This window comes from Myotis lucifugus, unplaced genomic scaffold (assembly GCF_000147115.1).
Source record: "Myotis lucifugus unplaced genomic scaffold, Myoluc2.0 scaffold_90, whole genome shotgun sequence".
Classification (NCBI taxonomy): Eukaryota; Metazoa; Chordata; class Mammalia; order Chiroptera; family Vespertilionidae; genus Myotis; species Myotis lucifugus.
In genome coordinates, this window is record NW_005871138.1 from 2053775 (window position 1) to 2078335 (window position 24561).

The window sequence follows — 24561 nt, forward strand, 5'->3', positions numbered from 1 at the left end:
GGCGGGTAGTGCCGCATATTAAACTGTAAAACACAGTTCCCCTCCTCTCCCAAAAAGTTACGTTTCTGTATACATATATACACATACATATTCACTCATTTCAATACCATACATTCATTCAATTAATCATTAAAGAGAAAACCATGAAATATAAAACAAGTTTAAGATTAAATCATAAATTAAAGAAGAGAGTAGTATCTTCAGAGGTTGAAATCAGAAAATTACAAAGGATCGAGCCAAAAAAAAAAAAATACTGGATTACCTGGCTAACCAGTCAAATGATGTTCAAGTAGAAGTTTATTTTTATTGGTCTCTGATTCCGCTGTTCAGCAAGTATTTTGATCCTGAAGATTTAAAAAACAAAGTATGTTGAATTTCATTGCCCTTTCTTAGTATTATTGGTCACACACAAATTAACTTTTTCCCTAGACATATGAAACAAAACAAAAAAGGCTATTAAGAGGCCTCTTTGAAGAATTTTAGCTGGTGCCTTATTTTGCCATATATTACTGCTTCTGCTTAAAAACTCAGGGATGGCATATACAATATGTTTTGTCACGGTTTATAAAAATGGATAACACAAAGTGGAATGGAGGAGACCCAGTTCCAAGTCCTGAAATGTGATCAAACCAGATAGCTAATTTGAACTTGGGACATCCCCCCCTGTCCAAAGAGAGTATTTAACAAATAACAATTAAAGATACTTATTAATACCCTGGCAGAAACTAGTACTTAAATACCCACAAGATGGATGGACAGACGAATGGGATGGATGGATAGACAGATGGACAGATGGACGGGGTAAGCAAGCAAGCAAGAAAAAAAAAAACCTGGATTTTTCCCCCCACTAGGAAAGACTGCATTTGAGTCACCAACAGGAAATATTTTTAAATGAAAGACAGGAAAATATAAAAAAATGAACATCTAAATGGCAGGCTTTTGCACTAATGTGGAGGTGATTCTAGTGCACAAACAAGTATCCAGCCGGTGTGGCTCAGTGGTAGAGCTTTGACCCATGAACCAAGAGGTCGCTGGTTCTATTCCTGGTCAGGGCACATGCCCGGGTTGTGGGCTCAGTCCCCAGTGTGGGGCAAACAGGAGGCAGCCAATCAATGATGTTTCTCTCTCATCAATGTTTATCTTTCTGTCTCTCTCCCTTCCTTTAAAAAAATCAATAAAAACACATTTTTTAAATAAAATCAAAATTCACCATCTTATGAATGGCCAAATGTAACAATAAAGCAACAACAATCTGACTATCACTAACTCTAGTAGTAGCTATATCAAGACAACAACCATAACTAGCCCTAAAGTCAACAGCATGCATGATGGAATTGGCAGGTCTGTTGGGAAGGTATAGAAGAAGAAAATGAGATATTCGAAGCCATGGCAAATTCCCAACCACAATATAGCTATATGATGTGATGGGTCTGTTGTAATTTTGAAACCCAAATTAAAGGTAAGAAAATTAGGGGATGGAGGTGGGAAGCACATCATATGTGGTACACAAAGGAAAAAGAGGAGAATCCAGGTAGTATATCAGTGCCATTCAAATAAAAACAGCTGATATATCTACTAACACATCTATTTATAAGCACAATATAGTCTCTAGGTTATAATTGAGAAATATGACAAAAACAAGCTGGTTCTTGGGCTAAATCTCCCTGATCCACAATAGTTGTTGGCATAATGGTTCGAACTTCGGAGTCCACCAGATCTAGACTCAACTCTCACTTACTAGCTAGGTACCTCTGAGTCAACTTAAGAATTCTTAGAGACTTAGATTTATCTTAAAATGGGAATCACACCAAAGAAGGCTCTTGTAAAGATAAAGTAGAAATGCTTAAAATTCCTTATTAGTACTTAATACATAAATGCTTAATAAAAGCTATCAGCCAAAACAAAAGATTACTTGACATGTAAGATTTTCCAAGCACACTGAAATGAAAAATAGGAGAAAACAATCATTCATTTTAGTTTTTAAATGAAACCAATGTGTTATGACTAATTTTTCTGATATCCAATTTAATTAGACGGAGATGAAAGGGGGGAAAGGCAAGCCAAACTTCTATAAAGAAAATCCAAGATTTCTGGCCCTGGTTTTAAATCAAGTATCACTTCAGAAATGGTTCTTTTGTTGATGCTCCTTTAATTGAGGGAAGGGAAAGAGTTTTGGGGTGAGCATAAGGCCTACAAAACAAGAGTGGTGGGTAGGAAAAAGAATTTGATTCAGTATATACCTAGTACCGTAACAACCAACCCAGGAAACAAGTACTGCTGCCCAGTGCGGAATGTTGGCAAACAGAGCCTACATTAACACTCAAGTATTATTGTACTGCTGGTGAGAACTATTTAAAGGAGTGCTGACCCACCCAATTTGTACCCCATAACCCTCATGTATCCAAAGAAACACCACCTACAAAATTCTCCGCTCCCAGAAGTGTGCAGTGGGGGCTAGAGAGGTCCCCAAATCATAGATCTATGGATCTATGGTTTGCCCCAAGAACCTGCAAGAGCTAGGTCTAAAAAGTACATATTCTAGGATCTTGTAAAGTATGGAACTATTAGGAAAACTACATTTAACTTGTCTAGAACCAAGATTCTACAAAGGCAACAGCCCTAAAAAAATTCTTGAAACTGTATTTCTTACTTTTATCAAAAATAAACTTAATTACTCTTACTCCTTTTTATAATTTAGACTTTAGTCAATCACGCATACAAAAATCAAATCACATTGAAATGAAAACTGAATGTCACATCCCAAAGAGGTAGCTGAGAAGGTGAGGGGTGGACATTAATTTTTCTACTACAATTAGCAAAAAGGTTACTGATGAGATCCACATCATCAAAACCTGCATCACGAGAAAGCTAATGGAGGAGGGGGTCAAACTGAGCTTTGTTAATAGCTGGTCTGAGAAAATGTGCCTTGAGGCCAAAACAAAGACTTAAACTGGGGGAGGGGTGTTGACAGGTAGAAGAAAATCCAAACTATAAGGTGCTAATGCTTGGAAACAGAAATAGACAAAAAGAAGCCACTGAGTATTATAAACATGTCTTTCTTTTGCTGTTGAACATGGAAGGAGGCAAGGACTCTACTATTAATCATATTAAACTCATTGTTCTTTCCATGCTGCTACGGGCAATGCTCCTAGAGACTCCCTCCGCAGTCCCCTAAAATCGAAGAGATGGGGAAATCACGTCTTTAGGGAAAGCCAGCTGTTGCCCACTCATCTTCAAAGCACTACAGAATAAGTTTCTGCACCAATTAAATTTCAGGTTCAAGGTTACCTAATATTGGTGTAAATTAAATTTAACATTCTTTTGCAGTTGAGATTATTCGTCAAGTGATAAATATATCCTTTGTTAAAACTATAACAACATTTTTAACTTGCAACTACAACCAATTTGAAGCTATACTAAAAGGGAAAAAACAGATGTTAAGTTAATAATCACATGAAAATTTAGTATTATATGGAAAGGTATCACTTTTTTGAAACTAAATAAACTCAACTCAGTAAAAGATTTTTTTTTTTTTTACTATTTGACTTAATTCCATTAAAGACAGTGTGATGACAAACCTTCTTAAATCCCATAATCTTTTTCACAAGGGGGGCAGGAATTATTTCAAATTACAGCATATGCATGTCTAATAAAGTAAGGACAGGGTCAAAAAAACTGAAATGTATTACCACTTATCATATGGTATATATTAAAAGGATCAAGCTGATTTATAATAATTTACTCTAGTCATGTAATAAATTATAATAAACATTTAGTCCTATCTGGAGTCCACCTGAAAATTTAACTGACGTAGTAAAAACAGAAACCTTGGTTTCAGAAAAGTCCTGCTTCTTGAAGTAACCTTGCATGAGACATTCAATTAAATGTTTGCTGTGTACCTATTAAATGCCAGATACTGCAGTGGCACTCAGAGTTATAAGCAAAATATGGTTCTTGCCATTAATTAGGAAAGAAGCAGGTATAAATAGCCACTATACTTCCCGAAATGAAAACTATGTTCATTCATTAAGCATTTGCTGAGCATGTACATGCTACACACTGTACCAGACACCAGGGATACAAGAACCAGAAGTTGAAGACAGAGTTCAATAATAATATTAAAGGAGGGAAGAGAGAACTGGATTGCTGTGTAACTTTACTGTAAAGAACTATTTAAATGTGAATGCAAGACAAATCCAAAACCATTTACCTCAACATAAAAGAGAGAATTATTGATAATATTTAAATGTACAGATAATTTCTGTAATTATTTTCCATAGTTATCATAACCAAAATGTCATTTGAATTTCTTTATAATGAAATGCAAAGAAGAAAGTAATTCTTATAAAAATGTTAGCCAATTGTGTAAAGATTACATGAGACATAGAAAACATTAATGGGGTATATATAACGAACATCTGCTGAAATGAGAGCTATTTTAACTCAACATATTCAGGAAATATGCTTACACAACGACACTATCCACTGATGAACAATGGCAGTAAATGTAACCATTCTGCATTTTTAAAATTACCTTGAGATTAAGGGGAAAACTAAAAAATCGGTTGGCAGACCAGTTTATTAACAGGCCCCACATCTTTGGCTGAGTTGTAGTTAGTAATGACATGGTTACTAAAACAGGCATGCAAGCAAGCCGCTTGCCGGTGCTTGTTCAGATTTCTCTCTCCCCCCTCTCCTGGAAAAACTGCATGCGGTGCTGCACGATCACACAAAATAAATACAGGAAGCCTGGGTGGGGAGGTGAGCGAAGCTCTGGGCTCCACCAGTGGAAGGCGTTCCACAAGAATTGCTACAGGGTCAAAAGTTTACAGTGGTTTCAATTTCACCTTTTAGCAGCCAATCAGGAAACAGAGACTGCTCGCTGACCCCTCAGGCTGCAAATGAACATTAACTCATTGGCTACCAGGATTGTATATATTCCTTTTCAGGGAAGGCTTTCCTTTTTCTTTCTTTTATTTGGGGAGGCAGGGAAGGTGGGGACGGAAGGCAAAACACATTTTAAGTTCAAGGTGACAAGACCATGTATATTAAACAGGCATTTGAGGGGGAAAATAATTGAGTAGTTATCACCTTTCTCCTTGAAATCAGTTTCTTTATCCTGTAGTAGCTAACAAACCAACCATTAATGCTAGTATCAAGACAGTGAATTTAGGTAGGTTAAAGTGGCAGATGTATCTCCATGAGATTCTAAGAACAATTTAAAATATAATGAAAGATAATGGCTGGTTGTGTTTCTAGTAAATACTTAAAAACAACTCAAAAAATGAAGACACTTAAAGTATTTATCTACACTCCAATTTTTTTTTTGCACAGATCCCCCAGCCCCATCTCCTTTCCAAGACATTAATATAAACAGGCAACATGTCTACCAAAATGCAGATACAGCTTATGCAGATACAGCTTCTAAGGTTTAAGCTTTCTTTTCCTGTAATGACCCCCGCCACCATACATTAAACTCAAGAGTGAACCTTTGGAAACAGACACAACTGCTCTCTGATTTTTTTTTTTATGTAAATTTCTTCCAAATGCAGAAAACCTCAGTAAACTAATCCATTACTCTTTTCAACATTCTATACTTAACACTGAGCAAGGTTAAAATGAAGATCTATACACACCTTAACTATACTACATTTAAAAACTGAATTTCTTTACATGATAAAGTGAAATATCTGTATTAACTACCCAAAATAATCAGTTAAATCCTCAATAAGCAGACATGTGAACTTGTAGTTAGCATTATTTCTCATTAATACAATTAGCAGGCTTATTTACTTAAATTTAAGGTTATATTTAGAAGCTGCTGTAGGCACTACCACTGCCTAAGAAAATTACTTCATGTAGGAAATTCATTTTCTTATCCAAACCAGCAAAGTAATACACCACAGTTATTTCTGAACACCCAAAGATAACCTTTAAACAAAACTGCCTTACTTAACAACTGCTAAAGGATCCCCAAATAAATTCATAGTGTATAAAGTTTATATAGCAATTTAATGTCAGTTGTTAAGACAGTAAATTAAAAAACTTGATGCTGATATAGGTGTGTGGTTGTTCTTTTAATTCAGGATTAAAACAAGTAATTTTCTGGTTTTTTTAAAAAAAAAAAAAAAAACAACCTCCCAAACTGTCATGATTTAAGTTTATGCATATGTGTTAACAAAAAGTCTATACTTTTAAAATCTAGGTTTCTTAAACATGGCTTGCAGAAGCTTTTTTAATATAATACATTAAATTAGAGAAGTCATCTCTATATCTTCTTTTTACAAGATGGCCTCATTCTGAAAGAAAATGGATGCAATAAAATTTTATATCAAGTCAGCATGTTAGCAAGAAGCTTTTTTGTGTGTTCTGAATTTGATTAATACAAGCCAAGGTCACTTCCTGAAAGATGCCTACCATTGCAGCTGCAGGCAAACTAGACTCCAGCATAAGGCTGGGGGAAGGGAATGGGTGATGGCATTTATTAACACTGAGATAGGCTTCCATCTCCACCAGCAATATATAAGAAGGGGAGAACAGGAAGATCCCAGAATTCCTGGCATATAAAGATTAAAAAATTTCCCCTCCTTAATATTTAAGGAATTTAACTCAGTATAATACTCATGTCAAAATTCCGTCAAAGATATCTTCACTGCTACAATACATTAAAACATTTTACTTTATACAAATCATCTAATACCAGACACTATACAATTCAGCACAATACAACCTGTACTTGCTATGCAAAATGCCTACAAAGGCAAATACAGGCCCTTGAAGAAAACAGAATCAGATTCAATTTCTTTCAGCTAATGCCCAGGATGGCGTAAAAGTCATGAAAGTAGAAATCCAAGCCTATATTGCAAAATATTTGCGAAAGTTTTGTACTGAACACCAAAAAAATTAAGATAACCTAGGAATAAACTTAGCTAAGGAGGTAAAAGACCTGTACTTGGAAAACTACAGGACATTAAAAAAAAAGAGATAAAGGAAGACATAAACAAATGGAAGAACATACCATGTTCATGGACTGGTAGAATCAGTATCATTAAAATGTCCATACTACCCAAAGCAATCTACAGATTCAATGCAATCCCCATTAAAATACCAAAGGCATATTTCAAAGATCTAGAACAAACTCTCCAAAACTTCATCTGGAATAAAAAAAGACCCCGAATAGCCACAGCAATCCTGAGAAAGAAGAACAAAGTTTGAGGGATCACAATACCAGATATCAAGCTATATTACCAAGCCATGGTTCTCAAAACTGCCTGGTATTGGCACAAGGACAGACATATAATGACCAATGGAACAGAACAGAGAACCCAGAAATCGACCCAAGCCATTATGCTCAATTAATGTTTGACAAAGGAGGCAAGAGCATACAATGGAGTCAAGACAGTCTCTTGACCAATAAATGGTGCTGGGAAATTTGGTCAGATACATGCAAAAAAATGAATTTAGATCACCAACTTACACCATACACAAAAACAAACTCAAAATGGCTAAAGGACTTAAATGTAAGACAGGAAACCATAAAAATCCTACAAGACTCCATAGGCAGCAAAACAGCAGACATAGGTCGTAGCAATATCTTTACAGACACAGCTCCTAGAGCAGTGATGGCAAACCTTTTGAGCTCGGCGTGCCAGCATTTTGAAAAACCCTAACTTAACTCTGGTGCCGTGTCACTTATAGAAATTTTGTGATATGTGCAACCATAGTAAAACAAAATTTTATATTTTTGATATTTATTTTATATATTTAAATGCCATTTAACAAAGGAAAATCAACCAAAAAAATTAGTTTGCGTGTCACCTGACACGCGTGTCATAGGTTCACCATCACTGTCCTAGGGCAATGGAGACTAATAAACAAATGGAAATACATCAAAATAAAAAGCTTCTGCACAGCAAAAAAAAAAAAAAAAAAAATCAACAAAACAACAAGAAAGCCCACTGCGTGGGAGAACATATTTGCCAATGATATTTCAGATAAGGGTTTAATCTCCAAAATTTACAGGGAATTCATACAATTAACTAAAGGAGGATAAACAATCCAATCAAAAACTGGGCAAAGGATCTAAATAGACACTTTTCGAAAGAGACATACAGACATATGAAAACATGCTCCAAGTCACTAATCATCCAAGAGATGCAAATCAAAACGACAATTCGGTACCATCTCACACCTGTCAGAATGGCTATCATCAACAAATCAACAAACAAGCGCTGGCGAGGATATGGAGAAAAAGGAACCCTCCTGCACTGCTGGTGGGAATGCAGATTGGTGCAGCCACTGTGGAAGACAGTATGGAGTTTCCTCAAAGTTAAAAATGGCCCTAACCGTTTTGGCTCAATGGATAGAGCGTTGGCCTGCAGACTGAAGGGGCCCAGGTTTGATTCCGGTCAAGGGCATGTACCTTGGTTGCAGGCACATCCCCAGTAGGGGGTGTGCAGGAGGCAGCTGATTGATGTTTCTCTCTCATCAATGTTTCTAACTCTCTATCCCTCTCCCTTCCTCCCTGTAAAAAAACCAATAAAATATTTTTTTTAATTTTTAAAAAGTTAAAAATGGAACTCCCATTTGACCCAGTAATCCCACTTCTAGGACTATATCCCAAGAAACCAGAAACACCAATCAGAAAGGATATATACACCCCTATATTCATAGCAGCACAATTCACCATAGCTAAGATTTGGAAACAACCTAAGTGCCCATCAGCAGATGAATGGATTAAAAAACTGTGGTACGTCTACACAATGGAATACTATGCCACTACAAAAAGAAAAAAGGAACTTTTACCATTTGCAACAGCATGGATGGAACTGGAGAGCATTATGCTAAGCAAAATAAGCCAGTCGGAGAAAGATAAATATCACATGATCTCACTTATATGTGGGATATAATGATCAATATAATTTGATGAACAAGAATAGATCCAGAAACAAATGGCAGGGGTTAAGGGGTGTTAGAGAGCAACCAAAGGACTTGTATGCATGCATATTAGCATAACCAATGGACACAGACACTGGGGCGGTGAGGGTTTCTCTGGGTGGGAATGGCTGGGGGGGGGGGGGGGTCAATTGGGGAAAAAGGAGACATATGTAAAACTTTAGACAATAAAAATATATATATAAAAAAATGTTTGGTACTGAAATTTAATTTTCCTCTCACCAACATTAACATAAATATGCTTTGTCTAAAAAAAAATCAAAATAGACATTATCAGTAAGCAACACAAACCATCTCCCTGAATAATTAATAACAGCAAATTATTCTTAAACCATGATACTCCATTTTATTGATTTTTTACAGAGAGGAAGGGAGAGAGATAGAGAGTTAGAAACATCGATGGGAGAGAAACATCAATCAGCTGCCTCCTGCACATCTCCTACTGGGGAGTGCCCGCAACCCAGGTACATGCCCTTTACCGGAATTGAACCTGGGACCTTTCAGTCCACAGGCCGACGCTCTATCCACTGAGCCAAACCGGTTTCGGCAGCAAATTATTCTTAAACCATGATACTCCATTTGGCACAGTGGTTAGAGTGTTGGCCGACGAATTGAAGGGTCTCAGACTCGATTCCCATCAAGGACACCTACCTCAGTTGCAGGTTCGATCCTGGCCCTGATTGGGGCGTGTGTGGGAGGCAACCAATCAATGTGTCTCACATTGATGTTTCTCTCTCTCTCTCTCTCTCTCTCTCTCTCTCTCACTCCCCCTCTTGCTTCCACTCTCTCTAAAAATCAATGGAAAAAATATCCTGGTGTAAGGATTAAAAAAAAAAAAAAGAAAAGAAAGATTTAATTGAACAGTTGCTAGATGCAGCTAGGAAACCATACTGAGTCTCTGACCTGTCCTCCTTGTGGTTCTATTTATATTTCAACTAATTGGCTAAAATATTAGGTAGAACCAGAAAATCTATATGCTCTTTATAATTTTCTATATGTAACCTTAGATAAATTAGATTGATTTTGTGTGCCTCATTTTTTCCTATCTACCAGATCAGAGTTATTCTTAAACCATGATATTCCACAGAAATATGGAATCAGCAAAGCACCTCTGTGTTTTTAACAGTTGTTTAATAACACAAAACCAGGCCTTTTTTGCCTGGCTGGTGTGGCTCAATGGTTGAGTGTCAACCTATGAACCATTCCCGGTCAGGACACATGCCCAGGTTGCAGGCTCAATCCCCAGTGGGAAGGGCGTGTAGGAGGCAGCTGATCAATGATTCGCTCTCATCTTTGATGTTTCTATCTCTCTCTCCCTCCCTCTCCCTTCCTCTCTAAAATAAATAATATATATATATTTTTAAATAGGCCTTTCTTTTTAAATTGTCATATTTCTATTTTCTATATAAATTCAGAATATAATTTGTCCCTCCCTTATGCTCCCATATTTTTATTATGATTGAAGTTTGAAGGTTCAATTACTTCAACAAAAACAAACAAAACTGGATACTGGAAGCTCATGTTTGAAGTCTTTTACCTTTCAATGAATTGCAGGAAAGGGTCTATTTAATGGGCACATAGCTTTCTGTATATGTCAAGGGCTTTTTAAAAAATCATTTTAGGAAAAGAAAGGATACCAAGTAGAAAGTACTGTGAGAAGTCCCTAAATTCAGAGAATCTGGTGGCTGGCATAGGAAGATATCCAGAAGAATTCAACAAGACCTTTTCACATACCTTTGAGATGGGATGAACTCTAAAAATGTGCAGAGTAAAATTTAAATTAGTTATTTATATTCCTTCTCCCTAGGACACATTGTGAGGCACTGAGGGGGAGTTTAAATTTTTTTCTCAATTTCTCCTAGCCTCTATATTCTTTTTCTCCATCACATGAATTATTCCAAAAATAACTCAGAATAAAGCACAGAGATTAGTGGCTAGCTAGGTTCTTGCTATAGACCAGGTTATGGAAGTTACAATCATTCCTGCCATCTCTAACTAAATCATTCTCTCCCCTATTTTATCCAAGCACCCAATGTGTTCCTCACTTGACAAACAAGGCAAACTAAATCAGGGCCATGGCAGCTAGTTGCCTGGTTTTCTTCCTGTACCAATGCAGCCTCTGTGCCAAACACACAACCAGAAAGGAAACACTGACTATAAAAAAAAGCAAACAAAACAATGGCCAGCGTGTCTTCTTGCTCTGTCCAAGTACTTCACAGGCATAAGTTTAAGAATCACTCTCTTAAAAATCACTCTTAAAAAAAAAAAAGATTCAAATATTTTCTATGGCATCAAATTGGGTAGGTTGGCTATGCCATAACTGAAAACTTCTGTTTAAAAAAATACAAAGTACTATACCATATAAAATGGTATTATTAACCAGTAGTAATGTAACTATGCCATATGCTTACTCTTTTAAAAGCACATTAGTCTAAGCCTCAACCATATCTCTCAAGTGAAAAAGCTGATAGGTTGTCATTACAATGCCTGGCACAAAGTAACAATAAGTGTAAATCATCCATTCATTTCATAAACATTTGCTAAAATTATACCCTAGTCTACAGCACTGCTGTTCCAGGTTTTGTGCAAAGGTAAACAAGACATAGGTCCTCACAACAGAAGTGGCAAATGAAGGTGCTCAGAGATGTTAAAAAAGACCTAAAAAAAAGACCTAAGTGCATGCCTTTGAGATTAAATAAACCCTAAAAAATGGATAGGTTTGACTGATAAAGATAAAATGATGGGTCTTACATTTTATTGGATATTAGCAAACAACAAACAGATAAACGAGGTATTTCCAGAATGTGGTAAATGCCATAAAGAAAATAAATAGGGTGAATGATATAGGTAGGAAGAGGAAAGTAATTTCAGCTCAGGAAAGGGCTGAGGATGCAACATTTAATCTGAGAGCTGAAAGGAAACCATGCAAAGAGGGTTCCAGGCAGAGAGCACTGTATATGATAACACTAATAAATCACTGAATAATTATAATTAGTTAATTTCATTATCTATTTTATTATCATTTAGTCCGACAGTCTCAACCTTCTTCCCACTTCTACTCTGGGACCCACACTGTACCAATGTGAACATGAAAAGTGTGTGCTAACCTGCTTTAAAAGTAATATGCTTCATTTTGAAACTTAAGTTTAATAAAGTCAATAAAAAAACCATATTTAAAGCCAGTACACAAGATATAGCTTTCTGGGATTAGTAAAAACAAAGCTTATTCAATAAATTTGGAGGGAAACAGCAGACTCATATTCCAGCTGCCCTAACCAACACCACCCATTTCTTCCTCTATAAAATAAGGATAATATCTCTTTTCCTACCTATTTCAAATGGCAGTTATGAAGACTGAAGGACTGATAGCCTTGCTGCCACCAACACTGCCAGGAAATGCCTGACAACTGGTGCAAAAATCATGCAGCCCATCCACTCATTAGCAGAGACTCGCAGGGCCTCACACTTGCGTTTATTTGTTCTTATTATTCCCACCCAGCTTATTAGAATTGTGTGCGTCTGATTTCCCAACCTCACAGCAAATTAGAAAGGAGGACACTATTAGAAGCAAAGCATTGACAAAAGCAAGAAAGTATAACTAACTGGCTGGCAAACAATAGCAAAGGAAACTAGAAAAAATTAAAAAAATTAAAAATCTAAAAAAAATTTAAAAAAATAAAAATAAAATAAAATAAAAAGCAAACAGAGCCCTGGCTGGTTTGGCTCAGTGGATAGAGCGTCGGCCTGTGGGCTGAAGGGTCCCGGGTTTGATTCCGGTCAAGGGCATGTACCTTGGTTGCGGGCACATCCCCAGTGGGAGGTGTCCAGGAGGCGGCTGATCAATGTTTCTCTCTCATCGATGTTTCTAACTCTCTATCCCTCTCCCTTCCTCTCTGTAAAAAATCAATAAAATATATTTTTTAAAAAAAAAGCAAACAGAAAAACTATTAAAATTAATGTGGTCTAGACTAGTGTCTTTCAGCCTAAAGAGAAATAATCCTGTTTAATTCAGGAGGTATAAAAGGTGTCACCCACAGCAAAAAAAAAAAAAAAGCAATAATAATGCTCTTAATGTCCTGAATCATTAAGAAAAGATTAAATACACGTAAGCACACAGCTTGAAATGAAGTTTAAGTAACCTAAATATTTTCATTTTTATTTCGGAGGGTTCGTTTTTTTACAAGTGTTGTGACTTAATAGTTGTTTTTTGGCTATGCACAGCAACCATCACTAAAAGCTTCTCTGCGCCTTTGTTCTCTAGTCCCAGCCACTCCCCAGTGTGGTGCTTAGAAGCAATAGAACGGTCACGAGGCAAGCAACAAAGGTTAGAAAACCATGGGACTTAGATGATCAATAGTGGAGGTTCCGTTAAAGCAAGAAAGGGCTTTTCCTGAGTACAACAAAATCCAGAAGTCTAAAAAAATCAATACATTTAAAATTAGCATATTTTTGTAGATTCCATATACAAAAAAATAATAAAGTTAAACATTAACTGGACAAATCTGGTATAATATGAGCATCATAATAATGGATTATAATCTACTGGTAAAGGATTATAATCTACTGGAAAAAATAAAAATTCATGGATCCAAAATAAATATGAAAATATATATATACAAAGGGAAAGCTCTTCCTTATAGTAGAAAGCCAACTAATAAATATGGAAGGAATAATGGAACTAGCAAGTCACCATTTGGCAAAATCACAATAATTTATTCAGGGAACAAAAATCATCCATGGAAGCTAAAACTAGTGGGTATAAGTTTAAAGTAGAGGATATTTTCCTAATTACAGATTCAAAACCTCTACAACCCACAGGAAACTACAGTATCTCCCAACAAGTAACCTTACAATGGAGAAAGTAGCAGATGCCACCTCAAGTAAATGGTCAATAATGGAACTATTCAGAGATATGTGCCTCCTGGTTGGATGCAGTGTGAGCACATCACTTCTATGGTATTACTTCCCCAAAAGTGCAGACCCTGAATTTAGACATGAGGAAATACCACACTAGCACAAACTGAGGGACTTACATAAAATAACTGATCTACAATCTACAAAAGTATCAATGTCATGAAACACAAAGATCAGAAATTGTCCCAGATTAAAGATGACTAAAAAGATAACAACTGAATGCCTTCAATCTTGGATTTTCCTTCCCTTTAAGTGGTATTATTAGAATAATTGATGAAATCTGAATAAAGTCAATAGAAATTATTGTATCAACAGTAATTTAATGATTTTTATAATTGTAATGTAATAATATAAAAGAATCCCTTGTTTTCAGGAAATATATACTAAAGTATTTAGGAGCAAAAGGGCAACACGTCTGCAACTTACTCTTTAATGGTTCAGAAAAAATAAATATATTTTTAAATGATCTGCAACTTACTTAATGGTTCAGAAAAAATAAATATTTTTTTAAAATATATTTTATTGAATTTTTACAGAGAAGAAGGGAGAGGGATAGAGAGTTAGAAACATCGATGAGAGAGATCGATCAGCTGCCTCCTGCACAGCCCCCAGTAGGGATGTGCCCACAACCCAGGTACATGCCCTTGACCGGAATCGAACCTGGGACCCTTGAGTCCGCAGGCTGACGCTCTATCCACTGAGCCAAACTGGTTCGGCAGAAAAATATATTTTTAAATGACAGAAGAAAACAAATGTAGTAAAATGTTAACATCTGAAGAATATGAGTGAAGAATTCTTCGTATTAGTCTTGCAACTTTTCTATAAGTCCCAAATTAAGGAAAAGTAAAAAATAATTTAAAAGGTAAATAACAGACTGGGAGAAAACATCTGCAGTATATAAACAGACAAGGAATAAAAACCCAAAATACATAGGAGCACTTACAAATTAGTAAGAAAAAGAGGAACAATGAGAAAAGAATCAGAATAGGCAGTCCAATAGTACAAATGGCCAATTAATATGGCGGCAGCCAGGCTGGGATGCTTGCATCATCGCCATGGCGACAACGCAGGCGTTCTGTCCTGCCCCAGCCGCTCTGGGCCTCTGGGCAGCACGCGAAAGCGGAAAGGCAGCCAGGGGAAGGAAGGCCTATTCTTGCACGAATCTTCATGCATCGGGCTTCTAGTTCAATATAACAGTCTATAAGAGAGCAAAAAAGGGAGACGGAACCTACTAATTAGCATCAATGAAACTTCATGAGTTTCTTAAGGTGAGAGTTTCTAGAATGTTCTGTTCATTGATATTTCTCCCCCATAACTGGCACCTGACAGGTATTCAATAAATAGTTGCTGAATTAATGGATAAATGGTTAAAGAAAGGACATCTAAAAATTGTATATTATATAGCCACTGAAAAGAATGCAGATCTATATATACAATCACCTAAAAAGATGTCCATGAAACAACTGAAAAAAACAACTCACAAGCAACATCCTATATAATAAAAGCCTAATAAGCAAATTGTCCCCTCGGGCGGTCGTTCGACCGGGAGTTCGAACAGGAGTTTGACTGCTCACTATGACGTGCGCTGACCACCAATGGGCAGCACGGAACATGGCAGGCGTTGGCGACGTGGCGCAGGCAGCAATGGAGGCACTGCCAGCCCCAACGAGAGCGGGACCACGGTGGGATGGCGGAGCAGGTGAGCAGGCAGCACCAGGCCAAGGCCGGTGGGAGCAGGGGCCTGACTGCCCTGCAGACATTAACCAGCAGCAATGGCAGGGGGTGGGGCTGCCACCCAGCTCCCAGGCGCTGAGGGAGCCAGGTGGGGGGCCTGGCCCCAATCGATCACCCTGCAGGCAGGATGGTAGAGCAGGAGAGAGAGCAGCGCAAGGCCAAGGCGGGGTGCCAGGCGGGGCGGTGAGGCAGCGAGGGTGCGAGGCTAGGGGCATGAGCCCAATCTCCACAGGCCACCCTGAGGGATCCCAGGGGCCTCTAGTATAAGATGATCGTTTTAAAGTGTGAGAACATGTCTACATAAATATATCTGCCTAGCCCTGGCTGGCATGGCTCAGCTGGTTGGGCATTACCCCGAGCACCAAAAGGTTGCAGATTCAATTCCCGATCAGGGCACATACCAGGGTTGTGGGCTCAATCCTGGTAGGGGGCGTGTAGGAGGCAGCCAATCAACATTCTGCTCTCATATCAATATTTCTTTCTCCCTCTCTCTAAATCAATAAAAATATTATCTATACATATACATACATATACATATATGTATATATATGTATATACACACACACACATATATATGCCTATACTTAAAGAAAAGTAGAAAAAGGTAGATACAATTCTGATGGACAATTAAATTGAGGGAATGCTTGTTATTGTATTTTTTTTTTTTTACTCGGCGGCCGCAGTGGCCTGCGCTCAGCTACGCGACCGCCTCCCACCCTGCCCCGTGGCTGCCTCGCCTCCCTTCCTCTGTTATTGTACTTTTTAAAGAGGTGAGATTACAAGTAACTTTGTTATCAGTGTTTTTAAATAAAAATTTAAAGATGACACTAAAATATTTTAAGGTCTACAAAACATAAAACTTCTTAATATAATATAAAAAGAACAGATTAGGTAAAACAATTAGGTGAGAGTCTTAAAAACCTTTAATGCCTATTCTACTTCCCGGAGTCTATCAAAAGGGAAGTATTAGAAATGCAGGCAAAGCTTATGGTGACACCAGCATTACTCTTAACAATTATAAAACAGAAGTAGCCTTTAAAATATTATTAAAGTTTTGCACAATTACATAAAAGCAAAATGCAGAAAAATATAGAAAATATACATGTGGAAAAGAGAAGAAAAATTCAGGAAATGCACCAAATTTTAATCCCCAATTTCCCACTATAGAAGTGTTGTAATTTCGCCCTACCTGGTTTGGCTCAGTGGACAGAGCGTCAGCCTACGGACTGAAGAGTCCCAGGTTCGATTCCAGTCAAGGGCACATGCCCAGGTTGTGGGCTCGATCCCCAGTAGGGGGCATGCAAGAGGCAGCCAATCAATGATTCTCTCTCATCACTGATGTTTCTATCTCTCTACCTCTCCCTTCCTCTCTGAGATCAATAAAAATATATATTTTTTAAAAGTGTTGTAAATTATATATAAGCATTCCTAAACTTTATTTTACATTTGAAATACAAAATCTTAAAACTCCTTACCTAAATTAGATCTTAAGCCCAACTTCTGGCCCTCATTTGCCAATTAAAAAAAAAAAATCAAGACAAGTCAAAGACTGGGAGAAAATATTTGCACAATACTACTACATACCTGATAAAGGACTTGTACCCAAAAAACAAAAAACAAAAAAATTCTTAACAGCAAGAAATAATAACATAAAACAAACTACCCAATTAAAAAATGACAAAAGAATGGCTAAAATCTAAAACATCAACAATATCGAATGTTAAGAGTTATAAGCAACAGGAACTCTCATTTCTGAGGGAAATGCAAAATGGTACATTCACACTTTAGAAGACAGTTTGACGATTTCTTACAAAGCTAAACTATGCTTAACATATAATTCAACAATCACACTCCTAGATGTTCACCCAATTAAGCTGAAAACATGTCCACACAAAAACCTACACACAAATGTTTAACAGATTATTAACTGTATTAATTTTTGCTGTTGTTAATTTTCACCCAAGGATATTTTTTCCTTAGTTTTTTAGAGTGGAAGGAGGGAGGAAAGAGTGGGGGGAGAGAGAGACACACATCAATCTGTTGCCTTCCGAATGCCTCCAGTTGGGGATCAAACCTGCAACCCAGGTACATGGCTCCTGACCCGAAATCGAACTCACCACACTTTGGTGTGCAGGCCAATGTTCTAACCGCTAAAACACACTGGCCAGGTCCTTAATTTTTATTTTTTTTTTATTTTTTTATTTTTTTACAGAGGGAGGAAAGGAGAGAAACTAAGAGAGAAAGAAACACCAATGTGAGAGAGAAACATTAATAGGTTGCCTCCCGTTACGACACGATCAGGGATCGAACCCAAAACCTAGATATGTTCCCTGACGTGGAATCGAACCTGAGACCTTCCAGTGCATGGGATGACACTCTAACCAACTGATCCACACTGGCCAGGGCAAAGTATTAATTTTTTAAATCATAAGAACTGAAAAAACCCTACTTTATCAAGTGAATAGCTAACACAAATTAAGTACTAATCAAGTTTTGTAATATGTTCTTTTATAACTCAGTTGTATAAAACTCAAATAAAATAAGGCTGCAGAATGTCTACCATATGCTCACTTCTATGATGTTATCCAATGGTCTCAAAAAAAAAAAAAAGAAAAGAAAAGAAAGTAACATGGAAATTCTTCATTGCAGACTTAATGCAACATATGGTCATTAATCCAAACATGCTGGTTCTCAATGATAAATTTAAACGTAATTCAATATGAAAATTTTTTATTTAAAATCCTCATACAACTGTCCTAAGTCTTTGCAGTATCATCTGCATACAGTCGGTCACTTAGCCTTTTATATATATAGACTAGTGGCCCGGTGCACAGATTCATGCACATTGAAAGGAAAATAATTAGAATACTTTCATATTGCTATTTGCCCTTTCTCCCTCAGTGCCTGGGAGCCGGGCGGGCGGCCCTGCCCCCTGCAGCCGCTGCTAGTCGCCGTCTGTAGGGCAATCGGCAGGGCGATTGGCCCCCGCCACCACCACTGGTCACTGTCTGCGGGGCAATCAGGCCCCCACCTTGGCCTGGCGCCGCCCGCTCACCTGCTCCCCCATCCCGCCGAGGTCCTGCTCTCATCAGGGCCCATCGGGGCTGGCAGCGCCTCCACTGCTGCCCGCTGCCAACACCGAGTCACCAACGACCGCCATGCTCTGCGCCGCCCCCTGGTGATCAGTGCACGTCGTAGCGAGTGGTTGAACTCCCAGTCTCCCAGTTGAACTCCTGATCAAAGGACCACCCGAGGAGACAATTTGCATATTAGGCTTTTATTATATAGGCGGATACCTCTGTCATTCCATCTTATCATTAGCTTTTAATATCTCTCAAATCTATCCATTTCTTTCTAACCCCATTACAACTACCCTTTAGTAGTTCAAGTACTACGTTTTCCCTGTATTACTCCAAAAGTCTACCTTTATTCTCCACTTAATCCTTAGCTGAATCAGGGCAATCTTTCCATGCCCTTACTTAAACTCTTCCATGCATATAAACTTCAAATTCCCTTCTCAGTTCATTTCTAAAGACCTCTTTCTTGTTTCTAAGGGTTCAGCCACACTAAATATTTTACCATTTCCCACAGGACACCCCAATTGTTCCAAGTCTTTCACACAAGCTGCTCTCTAAGTCAGGATGCTACTCTACTGACCCACCACTCACCTCCAATTTATAACTTTAACATCCCTCCTCCTGAAAGCTTACCCAGATGCTTCAACTCTGTGTCTTCCAGTCCACCCTCCCAATCCCAACTTAGGTTATACACTCCTCCAATAAGCTCAATAACTAAGACCTTTAAGCATTCCTATTTTGCTGAGCACTTGCTAACTGTCTCTCATTCTTCTCCCTCTTGAAGGAAGAGTCAAAGGCTCTGTATTGTTTTAACCACAGTGTCTACCACACAGCAGCCACATAAATTTTTGGTAGATTAAATAAAAAGAAGATTCATACAGGTATGAATATGCTCAGTGATCTTAGAGAAGAGACTCATCCCCCCAAAAGAGGTCAAAACATCTGAAAGTTGCTTACCAATACACTTACCTCATTTGATTGCATTTTGCTTTACTGTGCCTCACAAATGTTTGCTCTTTTTACAAATTGAAGGCAAGAATCTCTACCAGCAAAAAGATTACAATTTGCTTTACAGTGGTGGTCAAGAACCAAACCTCCAATATCTCTGAGGTACACTTGTATATAAGAAGGTTTTACATAAAATCCCATAATATTTGAAAAATTCTCTAAAGATATTCTATTATTAGACATATAATCTTTTTGGTTACAAACACAAAGGAAAATAAAGTGAAACACTATTGAAAAACAGGAATAAGTCTGCCATCAAATAATTTGTGGCAATTATATAAAATCTCCTGGACTCAAGAGGTTAAAATATAATTAAATGATACCAACATAGCTATTATAGTTTTCTGGAATTTAAAACACACACACACACACTTATGACTTAATGTCATGCTATGAAACACCAAATGCCTTCAGTTTTGTGTTCCAGGAATGATTTTTGGAATTCTGCCCAACACAGAGGAGAAAACCTCTGGCTCCTGCCCAGAAAAGATGAAATCGTATATAATATGGCAGAAATAAGTGGAAAATAAGAAGGCAGTATAGTAAAGATTACAAACTTCAGATACAGATAAGACTAGTCCATCCAGCTGAGGGCCTCATCCTAAAATGGACATAAAAAATATCTTATGGGGTATTACTTAATAAACTAAAAAAACAAAAAACCTATGTGTGTTTATATATGCATGCAAGTGGGTATGAAAAGATACAATACCAAACCACAAATACCTTTCGCTTTTTGCTCATATATTCTATATAGTATAAACTTCTTTAAAACTCCTAATATTATTTTTTTCTAATACAAAAGAAACATGGATGTGCACCATTTTTTGAGTCTAAAGCCTTCCTGTGCTATGGAATGAGATATGAGGGAAACTTCGAAGAAAAATATTGAATATGAACCCCCTCTCCTCATTGAAAAAAGTCTAGAATTTATATTAAGCCCATGTTCAAGGGATTCAAAATCAATTTGTATTTGATACTTTTCAGTATCTATTTCTACAGTCATGTCTAACTCTGTAGAGTCACAAAACACTTCAAAAAAAACTGCTAATTATTTGCCACATAACCAGTACCACTCAAACTCTTCCTCCCCTCCTTTCAAAATAATCTAGTTAAAAATGCATCTGGAACACAAAATCACTTTAAGGTTACCTCAGGTAACATAAAATAAATCTCCATAAAAAATCCAACTACTAGTTGATAAGATTTAGCATTTTAGATTAGTATGAACTGCAATATTCCTCCATTTTGGAAGAGAATCCAAGTTTAACACAAAACAATAGACTAGACTCATGCAAGGTCACAATGGAAGTGAACCACCCTGTTATATAGACGAGAAAAATGAAGCACAGAAGTGTCTTGACCAAGTTCACGCAGTAAGACAGATGAAGGATCAGTGCAGGCCCTGACCACCTAGTCTAATACTCTTTTTTCTAGATCATATTGCCTTACATCATTGCTTACAGTTTTAAATCAAATCCTTTTCCAAATAAATTAGCAAAAATAGCATCAGATAACATACTTGTTTTCATAAATATGCATAAATGAAACAAACCTTAAGTGGCATATACTACCTGGCAGATTTCCAATACTACCTATAGAGCTCTGCCATTCATTAAAATTTCAAGCATGTAAAGTAATATCTTGATCAGACATTACAAAGGTGGCTGCTCTGCAGAAGCAGAGATGAAAATGCTTTATGAGAACCAATTTATCCAATTCCCCTGGAGGTAGAGCAACTAGGTAAATTCTAATTAGCTGAAAGACCAAATTTTCTACCCACATATGCTTGAATAGCAATTTTTGTTTGTTTCCGTGGCACTTTCCTTTTTACAGTAATGCTTCTCATCTCTGATTTCAAAGTCACCTTCCAGTCTTATGGAGGCACACAGTTCTGATTCCTCTCTCCTTACAACAAGATTCACAAGAAAATAAAGAATAATGCCAAGAGGCCTTTCTTTTCATATTTTTTTCAATAAAAACCAGTTTGATAACAATATGTAAAAATCTTTGGTAGTATAACATCTTAATTTTAACTAAAAGATAAAAATCCAGAAAGTAAGGATAAGTGAGACAAAGAGGACATAAAATAGAAGCCAGGTAGACAACAGATCTCTGAAATCTAGTTTGAGGGGAAAAAATAATCATTCTAATATGAACAAAGGCTGATACAACTTGCAACTTTAAGATATATTTACCAAAAAGAAAAGGAATGTTAAGGAATCTTTAACCTTGTCTCATCCAAAAAAACAGAGGCAGGTATGTTTAGATGTACTTAAACACAAATGCAATAAAGTTAAGTTGCTACATGTTTTTAAAAGGTCACAAATGGAATAAAAACAAATTATTGCAATATATGGCTATGGATAATTTATACATATACCATTAGCCTTCTAATCTGGCAGATTAAAATTCAATATTCAAAGAAAATATAGTTTATCAATACCGTCAACACAAAATATTGTTTATAAGTATAATTTTGCTAGATTTGCCTGAGTAATACAATGTGATAATTAACTTCATTTTATCCACTGAGTGTTGATATTTTTCTTTAACAAAATCCAAGTATTCAGGGCTATGAGTGATGAGTGACCTTGAGGCAGCACTTGGAAAGCAGTCACCATGGCAACACCATCACAAAAGTGCCTCATCCTCGGCAAAAGAACCAACCTGGTGCATGAGGATTTAAAAGCCTAAGGAAATAGTGCTTCCTTCAAGTCAAAAAAATAAAAATTCCATTTTAAGAAATGTTTACATTAGCCTTTCTATTTTAGCCTTCCTATTTATTCTTCATAGATGGGACACACACATTATCTAAATGATGAAATATTAAGCCTGCAAAATTCTTTTCCTTTTTTCTTTTAGCAAATTAAAATGTGAACAAATCATTTTTCATTTTTTTCAATGCATGTATAAATTTTTCAACAGAATCACTACTATACTAATCTTCTTTTAATCACTGTTAAAATGTTTTCATTTTAACAAGAACATTTATTTTCTACAGCCTGCACTTTGATAAAGAAAACACGAGAGGGAAGGTTGACTTAAAATTGCAAATACCAAATATGGATTTGTAATTTTGCTTATGTACGTAGAGTCAGTTGCTTGCTTGCCAAGAATGGAGAGGAGAGGTACATAAGCTTCTTTACATTTCATGTTTTTATAAAGTTATGTGTCTTTGTTTCAGACATAGATGTAGTATGTTTTTTTCTAGAAAATCTACTCCTTGAAAGCCAGGAATGTGACACTTCAGTCGTTTTATCAACAACGCAGCACATAGCTGACATTAGTGGATACCAAAGGACTTCAAACTTGTTGCTCACATACCTACCAAAAGGATATTGAAAAATGATGTACCCCGGAATATTTGTAAATTGACATTTAAATTAAAACTGACTTACACAGCAATAATTTCTAAGATATTATCAGTATTAGAATTTTTAATAAAGTTACATGACTCTTAAGTATTCAAAAGAACCTGGATCATCATCCTAACAGTCAAAAATTTTATGACTGTTCCTTTTTCCTGGAAAATAAATTTCTATTCCTCTTCTCCCACAGAATTTGATCATTTTATGCTTGAAAGTATTTTATTGATCATTCTATCCCTGCAACAAAAGGGTACACAAATTAAAATAATAATTAAATTCCATTTAATTACAGGCTCTTAAGTGTTGAGAATACATTTTATTCTGAATTATTATCAGAATGTAATTATTCAAAATGTAAGTGTATTACAAATTTTGATAAAATTCATGCAAAAAGTACATTTTTCATTGTAAGTGAATCTGAGCCTGTGTATCCAGGTATCCACAAAAAATAATACTGCTAAAATGCAACAGTGTCCATCAATCTATATTTTTTTTTTTTGTAAAATTATACATAAAACTTGCTGACATAAGTATATAATTAAGTGGAGGGAGTTACGTGAAAGGAATGTCACTCAATTCTTTCAATGCAATCTTAGTTACATGGACATAAATCTGTGAACTATCAAAAATTATTTTTTTCATTATCTGATTAACTCTCCTTTCCATTTTGATTTTGATTAAAACAGACTCAGAAGCACCTGACAGACCATTTGTTACCCAGTCATTAGAGTCATTCAATTTTTGTATACAAGATTTTATTTTAATATATTTTTATTGATTTCAGAGAGGAAGAGAGAGGTAGAGAGATAGAAATATCAATGATGAGAGAGAATCAGTGATCTGCTACCTCCTGCACACCACACACTGGGGATCTAGCCCACAACCCAGGAATGTGCCCTGACTAGGAATCAAACCAGCGATGAACGACGCCCAACCAAGCCCACCGGCCTGGGCAAAAGTCAGTCTATCTTTTAAATCATGACACCAATAATAGTAATTGTCCATGTGTTTCAAACTCCAGATTTTTTTTAAACACCCAATGTAAATGTAACACAGTAAAGAAAAAAGTATTCCTTTCTTTTGGCAATTAGAAGAACTATGAAAGGAGACATCTGGAGAATAAGACTCTGCAAAGCTTTCTCAGGCAGACCAACTTAAGGGTTTAAAAGAACAAAAGTTTATGAATCTGGAAACTGATGCTCTTTAATGATCTGTGTTAGAGACTCTAGATCCAACCACCAATTTATAGAAAATACAGAGGACAGAAGAATGTACTAAATGACATTACTCACATGCAAAATCCAGACTATGGAAAATTTTGCAGGACATAACCCCATTTCTCCCACTAAGTAAAAATGCAAGGGGAAAAAAGAGCAGTAGGAACCTAAATAAAAAAGATATAACAGCTATAACAACAAATTGCAATATGTGCATCTAATTCAAACTAACTACAAACATAACTATGTTTTAAGCAGGTTATTTTATTTTAAGGAATTTCTCAA

The 24561-nt window shown here is 36.6% G+C and overlaps 1 protein-coding gene across 6 annotated transcripts in view; it reads right to left on the reverse strand.

Annotated features, from left to right (window-relative positions):
* NCOA3 (nuclear receptor coactivator 3) overlaps nucleotides 1-24561 on the reverse strand; it is a 97339-nt gene that overhangs the window by 49985 nt on the left and 22793 nt on the right. For 5 of the 6 annotated variants that reach the window (XR_002829904.1, XM_006091328.3, XM_006091324.3 and 2 more), the window contains exon 2: nucleotides 263-344. The exons of the other annotated variant lie outside the window; for it this stretch is intronic. The gene's annotated coding sequence lies outside the window, so the exon portion shown is untranslated. The remainder of the gene's footprint in view (nucleotides 1-262; nucleotides 345-24561) is intronic. 6 annotated transcript variants of the gene reach the window in all.